This window comes from Dasypus novemcinctus, chromosome 26 (assembly GCF_030445035.2).
Source record: "Dasypus novemcinctus isolate mDasNov1 chromosome 26, mDasNov1.1.hap2, whole genome shotgun sequence".
Classification (NCBI taxonomy): Eukaryota; Metazoa; Chordata; class Mammalia; order Cingulata; family Dasypodidae; genus Dasypus; species Dasypus novemcinctus.
The window spans coordinates 62,974,395-62,986,291 of record NC_080698.1 but is presented as its reverse complement, the minus strand read 5'-3'; the positions used below and the strand labels follow the sequence as shown (position 1 = coordinate 62,986,291).

Genomic DNA, 11,897 nt, shown 5'->3' with positions numbered 1-11,897 from the left:
GAAAGAATGGTGGAAAGCAGAGTCCTTTTGTCATTATTTGAGACTGTTCTATGTACAAGTCTAAGAATAAAATGGTACTTTGGATGGACGCTCATGGAATCAGCTTTAGGTTTGCATTAAATTGGTAGTTTGGTGATGACATGAATGATTGTCTTGTGAGTGTAACTCTTCTCTGTATCTGTTCTTTAGAAATTATCTTCAGAAACAACCATGTTTTTCTGCAAAGGCTTAAATTTTCCTCCATGATGAAACAAGATAAGGTATGTAGGACATCATGAGGGTGATAAGTCACAGTGAAGGGGGGACAGGAACTGTGGGGTCCAGCACAAGCAGGCAAGGATGACAGAGCAGGGGTGGGGCCCTTCTTAGGAGGTACATGTCTCCAAAAGTCAGAGGTGGGTCAGAGACTCAGGGGCACCTGGAGGGGAGGGCTATAGGTGGGGGAGCCTGTGGGAAGATAAGGGTTCAGGGAAAGCAGCTGCCCTGGAGCACAGGGCAGCTGAGGGAGGAGCCTCTGCTCTGCAGTGGGAGAGCCCTGGCTGCCAGCAGGTGACTGGGAGCACCTGGGCTGGTCCCCAAAGCCTCTGCTCCCTGGGGTGGTCGTGTCTTGGACCACACCAGCCACTGGCAGCACTGCAGCCACTTTCCTGGCTGCAGAGGACACGGTCCTGGGCTCCTGGTCCTGCACAGAGGCCGGTCCTCGTGGCCCAGGTGGTCGTGCAGCCCCTCAGAGCTGCTCAGCTCTTCCAGAGGGTCTCTGCTCGGCCTCGCCCTGCAGCGCCCCCTCGGGGCCTGGAGAGCTCAGTGTGTGTCTTTGGGTTCTGCTGCACCCTCTGGTGGCTCCGGGTGGAAGCCCCCTTATGACCTTCACCTTCTCCCCCCTGCTCGTGGGCCCCGTGGGCGAGGAGGAAGGCTTGGGAGCGGGAGGCTCCAGGTTCCAGGCCTGGTCCCGTGAGGAGCTGGAGAGCACCATGGAGGGTTGGGGTGAGCCCTGAGAGGGCACACTGGGCCCCCCTACAAAGTGAAGCTGGATCCCCAAATCTGGTATCCAGGAAATGGAGGTGTTTTCCTCAGGTGGAATCAGCTCCACAGATGAAAGCAACCAATTACACATAATTGACTGAAATTGAGTTGTAGTAAGTCCTGAGGCCAGGATACAGCATCTGTGGCCTTTTTAACAAAGAAAATATGACACCATTTTATTGCAAACTGGCCAGAAGTTAAGGTACCCAAACATTGATTTTCTTTGAGGCTACAATTTTGTGGCAGCTCTCAGTACTTTTCCAGAACATGCTGACCCTGGTTTCCACATCACACGCAAGGATCCAGGGCATGACATTTAACAGCCGGCTTTCCACTTTCAGCTAGCATCCTAAACTTAGGAAAGTGTGGACTTACACATATCACTGTAGTAATACAAAGCTCATTAAAGCTTATTAGAAAGTTTCTTTTATGAATAAACATCACAGTCAGAATTTGAAGGCTGCTATAGAATATTCAGGAATATATCCTAAAACTTTAAATTAGTTACAAATCCCCAAGAAGTCAGAGAAATAAGACCAAAGAATTTGTTAAAGGAGACTTTCTTAGTTTGTGATCCTTTCAGGGTGGAAATGTTAATTGGTGGTGGAGACTTTACATAGTTAAAAAGGCCTACCTCTCCTCAGTGATTTTTAAAGTTTTCTGGGACATCCTGCTGTGCAAATAAAGTTGCTTTATTCATGCTGGGAATCCAGAATGACTCCCTTGGGGAAGCAACATATGACTTACTTTATCATTATCACAAATGTGATTGAGGAACTTAGATTAAATAAATGCTTAGGGAAATATCTAAATTAAAGCTATTAAAGCTTTGATAATAAACATGGTAACCTAAATTTATATTCTCTTCTTGGTCCTCCACTTGCTCAATTCATTTGAAACTCTTGGCTTCATTTATTTTAATATTTGCATCCACAATTCCTACATGAACCTGTGTATAGAGCAAAAGACTTCATAAACTCATTTCAGGCATTACATCTGACAATAAAGCCTACCAATTATAATAGATTTGAAAATTATTTGTTAAAATGCATTAAAGTTATTTTATCTGCCATCTTTTTCTACTTCCTTCGATAAACAAAGCAAAGCATTTCTATTGCCTATCTTTCCAGATAGACTGTGAGCCTCCCAATGACAGAGGCCAGATCTCCAGAACCTTGCAGGGTGTGAGATGTATGCTAAGTGCTAAGTAAATGTTGAACAGGTCCAATTTTGAATAATCTGTTTTGATGAGGTGGAAGCAGTTGGTGACTAACTCTTGTTTTTTTTTGGTAAGCAACATTTTAAGCATAATGAGTGGTTAAAAGCAGGAGTCTTTGAAATCACAAAGCCTGATTTTGAATCCCAGTTTCTTCATGTAATACCTGTGCATCCTTCAGAAATCACTACATTTCTCTAAATTCCATTTTTCTTGTCTGTAGAATAAACTGAGATTACATATGTCTAACACATAGGGGGCATTCCATAAATGGTGGCTAATATTATTACAAGAGACTATACCAATGTTTTGTTTGTTTTTTAATCTGTTTGGGTTTTATCTGTGAAGTTTAATGTAAATAACTATAGTGGTATACAATACTGCTAAGCATGAAGAAGATAGATAACTGGCCCTTCCCACAAATACCCCAAGTCAGAAAGTAAAGAAGTTTTAACTAGTAACCTATTTATTTGTTGAAACTAAACTTTATGAGTTATGACTAATCATTGATAATTAATTGAATAATTATGGCCTTATCAGTTCAGAAACTATATTTCCTTCCTTTTCAGTCAGTTTTTTAAATAAATGAAATAGCCCTTATGAATGGTTTTTTGTGGATTTTTAAATTGAAATAATAAGTTCCTGGAGTATCTTTTACATAGATTGACATATTCGGTGTTTGAGGTTTACTTGAATTGGTGTGTGTGAACACATTACATTTGGGGATTGAACGAATAGGAGATCTAGTCTGTACTTCTAATATTTTGGATTCTGTAAATGAATTTAGTCATTTTAAATACTTCTCAGTTATTCTTTTTTCCTATATAGTGAAAGATATAGTTGTTAGGCCTCAGAGAAGGGCCTCTGTGGATAAGCAGAGATGACATGAAGAAAACTTTCACATGAGAGCTAGGCAAACCTACATTTATTACATCTGCAGAGGTAAGGAGCCAAGGCCAGTCCAAAGTGACTCAGACCCAACTCCCCATGCTGCAGTTTCTCTCTTGCTTAAATGCCTAGTTACTACTTAGCATTTTCTTTGATTATGCATCAGTTTTTCTGCTTATGGATGAACACACAAAGCTGATTATATAATTGCATGATTACTATGTTCAGAAAATCATGCTTGCACATACATTGGGTGATCAAGAAAGGGGCAGATAACTCCACCCCTGGGTGGGAAATTTACTATGCTAATCAGCAAGTTGAAGTGAGGACAGCCAGGGGCTTCTTCTGTGCAGGCCCAGCCAACTGGTAAAAGCTGGTTTTCCTACTTGATTGCTTCAGTAGGATAATCTTGACCACCAAAAGTGGAATTTGGTAGAAAGAAAGGGTTGCATCTCATTACCTTCTGGTTTACATATAATTCTTTCCTTTGTATCCTGGCTGTTATGAAATAAAAAGCATAACCTTGCAGAAAATTATCTAACAAGCCAATCCTGTGTCCTGCTTCTGTAAATCAGCCCATGAGAACATGACCTTGCAGGAGATTATCAAATGAACCACTCCTGCCTGCCCCCCCACTTCTGTAATCTAACAAACCACTCCTGCCTCCGCTTCTGTAAATCAGCCTGCAAAAGCATGACCTTGCACCTACCTTCTGCCTCTGTAACCCCACTTGCAAAATTCCACCTAGCAATGCATTAGCCAATGAGTGAGAGCCATGCTAGTCCCACATAAAATCTTATATAAACCTATGAAAACTGAAAAATAGGGCTCAGAATTTGGAGACTGACTCTCCTCTGGGCCTGTATGTTATAAATCTGTTCCTCTGCTAATCTGAGTACCACTTGGGCTTTTCTGCCACTCAGAACTCCCAGCTTTACAGCAACATTTGGTTCCCTGACTGGGAAACCCAAGTATGCTGGCCCTTTGAGCCTCTGGTTTGAGACTGGCAGGCATGGCTGGTGGAGATCTCCACATGAACGAGGCAGCACCACCTGTCCCCTTGATGGGGCATCCTTCGGGGAAAGGATCCCTGTGGGCCATGTCCTCTGACCCAGCCTGACTCAGTGGAGGAGTGGATTGAACAACGTAAGAAGATGCTGGAAAGGTAAGGCACCAGGGCTCTGAGACCCAGTCAGACCCATCTTCAGATACAAGTGCAGACTGATCACCTCCTAAAATCTTGAGATTCAAGATTTCAGGATAGGACACTCCCTTGGGTGGGACTGTGTAAGCTCTGAGTGATTGAGTGAATGACTGGGGACTGCAGAGGCCTCTACTGATCTAGTCTGTGGCCCATGGCCTGTGCTACAGAACCCAAGTGGGTCCCAACCTGCACTCAGCGGCTATGTCATATGGCATAATGGATAATCCAGACTCTACATAATGCCTTAACTAAGGCGAGGCTAAGTTCTCTTGAGAAACACGGACAAGCAGGCATCTGAGTGGCCTTGTGAGGGACACCCCTCCTTTGTTTGACCTGTGACACCAGCTAAGGGATGGGATCATCACAGTCCAAACTCACTATCTTAGATGGTATGTCCTCTTGACATAGAGGTGCAATGGACAAAACCAATCCAATGTCCACATAGAAAAGGTGGCATTGGATTGGGAAAAGTGGACATGGTGGCTGATGGGTATGGGGAAAGGCAGGAGGAGATGAGAGGTGGAGGCATCTTTGGGACATGGAGCTGCCCTGGATGGTGCTTCAGGGGCAATCACGGAACGTTGTGGATCCTCGCGGGGCCCACTGGATGGAATGGGGGAGAGTATGGGCCATGGTGTGGACCATTGACCATGGGGTGCAGAGGTGCCCAGAGATGTACTTGCCAGGTGCAGTGGATGTGTCATAATGATAGGGGTGGGTGTTGCTGGGGGGGGAGAGGTGGGGTGGGGGTGGTGGGGTTGAATGGGACCTCATATATATATTTTTTTGGTGTAGTATTATTACAAAGTCAATTAAAAATTTTTTTCAAAAAGGCCTTTCCCAGAAATTATGGTATGTCCTCCAGAACTATCCAGATTCTGTGCAAAGTTGAGTGGCCTAAGTTTAGTGTTAATTAGCCCTCAGAGGGAACCCTAGAGGTGGCCAAGGTTCATGCAGTTTGGCAGACAGTCACTGAAGCCCCTGGCCACCCCAATCAGTTTCCCTACTTCAATTCCTGGTTAGAAATTGCTCAAACCCTGCTCTCTTAGGAAGGGTCAGAGTAGGGTCCTAGTAACACAAACAGCCAGACTTTGAAAACCTTTTATTCTACAAAAATCTCCAGAAGGAAATCCACTATTCCTGCTGTATAGTGCAGCCATTCCGAATATTTCCCTGCCATGGAGCCTCCACAAGCAGATCTCCCAGAGACGACTCCACTTTCAGGCCCCCAGGCCTGTCAGCCCTGAGGGGGATCCTGAAACCCCTTTGGCAAGGGGACATCAGTCAGTGCAGCCTGTGCTTCAGAAGCCCCTCCACAAAACACAGGGTCCACCCAGATCAGTGCAGATGGGACTGAACAACCCAGGAGGCCACTCCTGTTTCATCAACCTTTCACAACTGCAGATCTCTTAAACTGGAAGCACCACACCCCTTCACATTTGGAAAAGCTTCAGGCTCTTATCCACCTCATGGAGTCCATTTTCCAAACCCACCGCCCCACTTGGGGTGATTGCCTCCAACTCCTCCTAACCCTGTTCAATATGGAGCAGAGACGCCAGATCCTCATGGAAGCCAGAAACTGGTTGTGAGAACAGGCCCCCACAACTGTCTTAAAACCAGAGGAATGGGCCCCAGAAGCAGCACCAAAAGCTCAACCAGTCTGAAACTTTAACACGAATCGGGGACAGGCTGCTCTTCAGTGGTATCAAAAAGCCCTCCTCAGAATGGTACGAGAAGGAGCGAGGCAGCCCACAAACATATCCTAAAAGGCCTCCATCAATCAACAGCCTGAAGAAACTCAGAGATCTGCAAAGCCTTTAGGATCTACACTCCTTTCAACCCAGAAGCCCTGGAAAGCCAGAGAATGGTCAGTGCATCTCTCATCACCCAGGAGGCATCAGACATCAAATGGAAACTTTGAAAGCTAAATGGGTTCACAGAAATAAACATCTCCCAGCTCCTCAAAGTCTCAAACAGTATTTGTCAATCGAGACAAAATCTCCCTGTTAACAGCAACCTTAAAAAATCCAGACCCAACCAATCGCAAAAGGCCACCCTGAAAAGGGAGGAATACTTCACCCTGAAACACTCCCACTGCTGCCAGTACCTCTTAATGGGACAGTTATGGCCTGGGGCCACCTGATTTTCTTGTCTGAACTTAAAAAAATCTTTTTTTTTCTGCCTGTGGGTGGTTCCCCAGAACCAATCCCTATTTGTTCTTGAATGGGAGAATCCCAAAACTCAACAAAAAATTTCAGTTAACTTGGACTCAACTCCCACAGGGCTTCAAAAACTCCCCCACCCCTTTTCCTGAATCCTGCCACTTTCCTGCTGACCAAAAGAAAGCCTCCTGAACATGACTGTGCAGAAGTAACAAAAAAAGTGTATGCCAGGTGCCCCAACCTCCAGGACAGGCCACTTTCTTGCCCAGATCAAACCCTATTCACAGACAGCAGCAGTTTTCTCAGAGATGGAAATAGGCTCAGATTTGCCAGCAACAAGTTTGGTATCTAAAGTTTGTCATCTCAAAAAAGCACCCGAGGGAAACTGGCTACTCCTGGGTGGCTGAGTCTTCATCCCAAAGGGGACCACCCACACCCTTGTTCAACAATAGCACCAGCTCACCCACCTGGGCAAAGCTGCTTTAAGCCCTGCTCAGAAAATATAACCACAGTGCCCGGATGGCCTCGCCCTGCACCACCGTTAGTAGCCAATGCCAAACCTGCCTAAGAACAACCTCCCAAGGTCCCCAGGCCCGGCAGGCGTCCAACCCACAGGAACTGCCCCTTTTAAAAACTTAGCAGTGGACTTTACAGAAATAAAACCAAGTCGAGGGTATAGGTACTCATTAGTAATAATGTGCACCTTCTCAGGCTGGGTCAAGGCCTTTCCCATCGCACTAAAAAAGCAAAAAAGTAACTAAAGCTTCGCTCTGAAAAATAGTTTCACGGCACAGAATACCCTTATCCATAAGCAGCAACAATGGCCTGACTGTCATAGCAGCCATCATCCAAGAGCTAGCAAAATGTTACAAATTAAGTGAAAACTCCATACAGCATATAAGCCCCAGAGCTCAGGGAAAGTAAAACCCTAACTCTCAAAACCACCCTAGTCAAGTTCTGTTAAAACAAAAAAAAGGCCTCCCCTGAGTAAATCTGCTCCCATTAGCACTCCTTAGAGTCAGAGGCTTCCCCAGGTCCTGGGGTTATTCACCTTTTGAAATTCTGTTTAAAGGACCACATCCAATTACTCAAACCTTCAAAGGAAATCTTGGACTCCTAGGAAAAACCAGCCAGGATTCTATTCTCCAGCAGTTAGGAAAAACCCTAGCCCAAATACACAAACCATCCTGTCTCAAGATCTGATCCCATTAAGCCACCCAGTACACCCACACTTTTCTGGAAACCTAGCTTGGTTTAAAAAAAAAAATAGAAAAAGGAGACTTTCCAGCCCACCTGTTGCTTCTTAAAAAGATAAGGCACTTCAAGAGATGGAAGTTGTTTATTTCTAGTGGCATGGGGCTGAAAATTAATCAAAAACATTTATATATGCATTGGATATTCCAGATTGTGTGTGTGTGTTTTGTGTGGGTTTAAAAAAAATTATTCATTAAGTATTTATTGAGAATAACTTTGTCAGGCATTATTGTTTTGATTTTCTTTTTGTTAAGCACTGATTATTGTATTACATTTCAAAGATTTAGATTTTATACAAACTTAACATTCAAACATGTAGTGGAACACTGATGTCCTGTTTTGCTTTTATCTTGTTTTTTTCTCTCAAGGATTTCTGATCATTAGTTTGATAGCACTTCCAATAGGCATGTATAACATGAATGCATTTCTACCCTTTAAAATGGCTTTGTGATTTTTATATGACTTTCTGAGATTTCTGGTTTTATAGCTCTTTGTAAAAAATCTCACTGGTTAACATTCAGATTCTAAATATTAGAAAATTTCAAAAATAAAAATGCATCACAAATTATTTATGAATTCTTATATTTAAAGTGAAAGCATTAGTGTAAATCAGAGTTCATCCTATTAAAACCAAATTCCCTTATGCATATTCCATAATGTAGTACTCTCAAAAACTTAACTTGCTTCTGTAAATTAATAAAATTCTAGAATAAAATTTGGTAGATGATACCTATGAAAATGATGGCTTTCTCAGAAATTTCTGTTAGGTAGCAAATAAGTTAGATTTAGATATACCAAATGGAAAATTATATTTTGGCATGTGGTAGGAAAATACTGTGTAGTTTGAAATTTTATCATAAACTTTTCATCATCTAATCCTAAAGAGATACTAACTTTTGAAAGTAAAGATGACCCAAAGTGGTAGAATTTATTACAAATAAATGCTTAATAAATTTGCTTACATCTTTTCCCCTCATACCTTTTAGATTAAGTGAAGATATTAGCAAGAGAAGTGTTGTAAACCTTTATCCCATGAAATCAGCAGAAGCCTTAGAATTACAAGATTCTGCACTGAAGTATGTTTACTTTTTAGTAACAAAAACAGACCTCCTTTTTACATTGAAGCATTTGTGCTTTAAATTCCCCTGCTATCTTTTTTCTTCCCTTGTTCCTACAGTGGTCAGATTCAGCTGGAGACGTTGCCAGGGTGTGAGGTAAGGGTGCTCTCAGACTAGCCAAGGCCTGCCACAGAATTCTGGTCACCATGTTCCCTGAAGATTCATGGGTGGTGGTGGTGGGGTTGTATGGAATGGCCTGTCCTTCTCGTGTTGTTTTTCTGTAAGCCTAAAACTTCTTTGAAAATAAAGTTTATTATTACTTAAAAGAAAAGAATATATCAAAGAGAAACTACCAGAACTATCTGAGAACAGGGAAAGGGGGCTTTGGGTAGAGTTACATGAAGTAAAATTTAAGTGGCTGTGGAGAAGGCAGTTTTGAGGTGAAGTAGGAATGAACCTAGAGGGGCTTAAAAAGATGAACTTACCCTGGTCATAGGGAGAGAGGTTTGAGTGAGGAACACTCTTTAAGTCCCTTCTTGTTGAATGGGCTTAGAGTGGCCAATGTCAAGGCGGGATTGTGCACGAGCCAATTTATATACCCTGAGGTGTCAGTCCATGTGCAGTCTCACACTGGTAAGTCTCTGTGCTAAAGAAATAGGAGAAAAGGGGGCAATAAAGGTCAGAGCCTTGTCCCCTGAGAGTATGGGTTAGTTGAGCAGAGTGACTTGCTTGCAATTGCTTTGGGTATCAGTCATTCCCAGCTCAAGGGTTTACCGTGGGCCAGTTAATTGCCCTCATTTTCTGCTAATTGGAGTGAGAATAATAGCTGTTATAAAAATGGAATGAGATGATGCAAGAAGGGTCTTGCAACACAGGACATGCCATAAATGGTAGCTGTTATTCTTCTCCTAGTCTTTTATTGCTAGGGGGGTGGTCTTGGACAGAATCTGGGCACCACTGCCTTCCTGGTGGAGACATTGCTGCATCACCCCATCCTGGAACAGCAGGAAGCCTTTCGTGTGTAGGCTGCCCTGGGCCCATGTCATCAAGCTCTCCATTCCAGACACTGCTGCTGCTGATTCTGCACGGGCACATTTTATTTTTTAAGGACTTTATTTGGAAATCATTCTAAACTTATGAAAGATTGCCCACCCCCCCCAAAAAAAGCCATTTCAAGGAACATTCATATATTCTTTTTTTTTTTTATTTTTAAGATACTTAGATTATGCAACTGTCACATAAAACTGTACAGGATTCCCATATGCCCCACTCCCTACCATCCATTTATTCTTTTACCCACATTTGCCTATTATTAACAAGCACTCCATTTATACTGCCATTTACTCCATCTCTACTTCCCCCTTCTCTCTCTACTCTTCCCCTCCCTCCAGCCCCCACAGCACATACACACAGAGTTCTTTTTCTAAACCATTAGAGGGTATGCTTCTTACACCATAGCCTTTACTCCTCACCATTTCAGTGTGGGTTTTTTACTAACAGGCATTTTATCTTAGAGAGCTACCTTTCAATATTAACTTCATACATCTACATTGATAAAATTCTTTCATCTAATCTTCCTTCCATAAGGAAGGAAGGTCCTTCATAGCCTTGCCCCCTCCAGTGCTGGATCTAGTCTAGGAATTGGTGTTGCATTTATTGGGGGTGTAGCTACAGCCTCCTTTGATCTGGAAATGTTGTAGAGAAATTGGGTGTGCGCGGTATCGAAGGCCAGGACACGAGAGTACCGAGAAGGAAGTTGATTTATTTTGACCGGCCAGGCTCGGCAGACTCTTGTCTTAATAAAAACCAAGCCCCGAATAGCCTTTTTCAGACCTTTTTATACAGAGGATATAGGATTAGGGAGACTAACTGTGATGGTATGCAAACAGACCTTTGGTTAGGTTCTTCAGTGTTTGATCTTAGTATCAGATAGGTTATTTCCTCCAGGCGAGTTACATATTCTCCACATCCAAGCCAGCTTGGATTAGCATATCTTCCACATTCCGTCTGGAGGCAGCCCTGAATACACATTCAGTCTTACATCCTTTCTGAACGTTCAAATACTGTAGGGCCTATATTACTTATTTGGCCATTTTGGGGACTAGGTACACTTGGAAACAATTTTGAATTTATGCACAGGCTATATCAGCACATACTACAAACTTTCTTTAACTTTTGTGACCTTGAAATTTTGAAGGACACAGTCCCTGCTCTCCCCCACCCCCTTTCCAATAGAATGTTCCTCATTTTACATTCGTCTGAGGTTTCCTGATGATTCATAATTAGATTGGGGTTCTGCACTCTTGGTTGGAAAACTGCCCCGGGGTGCCCCAACTGGAGGCTTGCCACACCAATCTACCCCTCCCTGGTGGTAGTAATTCCTTCACCTGGCAAAGGTGTGGCCTGATTTCCCCACTGGGTAATTACTGCTTTTTAAATCCTCCCTTGCAACTCATCAGTCTATGGGGGGATGTTTCCAGACCAAGGTAGTGTCTTGCTGCAGACATGCTTTTGACCTCACCAGACAGATGTCCACCAATGAGCATGGCATCAGGAGTCCCAGCAGAGCTCAGTGCCTCTAGGGGAAACAGTGTGTCCACTCCATCTCAGTGTACAATTAGAGGATCATCCAAGGATCTCCAGTGTCTTCTGCTGAAATGAAGGTCTTCCTGATCGTGAAACCTGCCATGTATTGAGGCCTTACTTCATCCGGACAGGGTGTGAGGTGCTTGACACGTGTCATTGTTACTCCTTTCATTCAGCACATACTTACTGAGTACATACCATGGCACCCAAAGAACTAGCAGTGAACTAAGCCAAGGTCCTGCCCTCAGGCATTCAGGATCCAGATAAGGTATTAGGGAAAGGTGGGTGTTATGAGGCACAGTCTACAGGTGCAGAACCTGGAGCTGCCATCAGGTCACATGCTGGCCTGAATGACTTAGGTGGTAAATGGCTGGTCCCTGCTTTTCCACTACATCATATTGCTTCTGCATGATGTGGACTAGTGGTGATGTACTAAGCCTTGTCATATTTAGAAACCTAGTGGGACCCGAATAGACCAATCCTTTTCTGAACAGCTAGTCTCAGCA

At 43.4% G+C, this 11,897-nt stretch overlaps 1 long non-coding RNA gene across 1 annotated transcript; it reads left to right on the top strand.

The window, feature by feature from the left end:
- The first annotated feature begins 206 nt into the window (after window positions 1-206).
- Window positions 207-8,957, top strand: LOC131276056 (uncharacterized). Its single transcript, XR_009183537.1, has 3 exons — window positions 207-260; window positions 8,734-8,823; window positions 8,925-8,957. It is a non-coding gene; the product is annotated as an uncharacterized lncRNA (long non-coding RNA).
- Window positions 8,958-11,897: the final 2,940 nt, after the last annotated feature.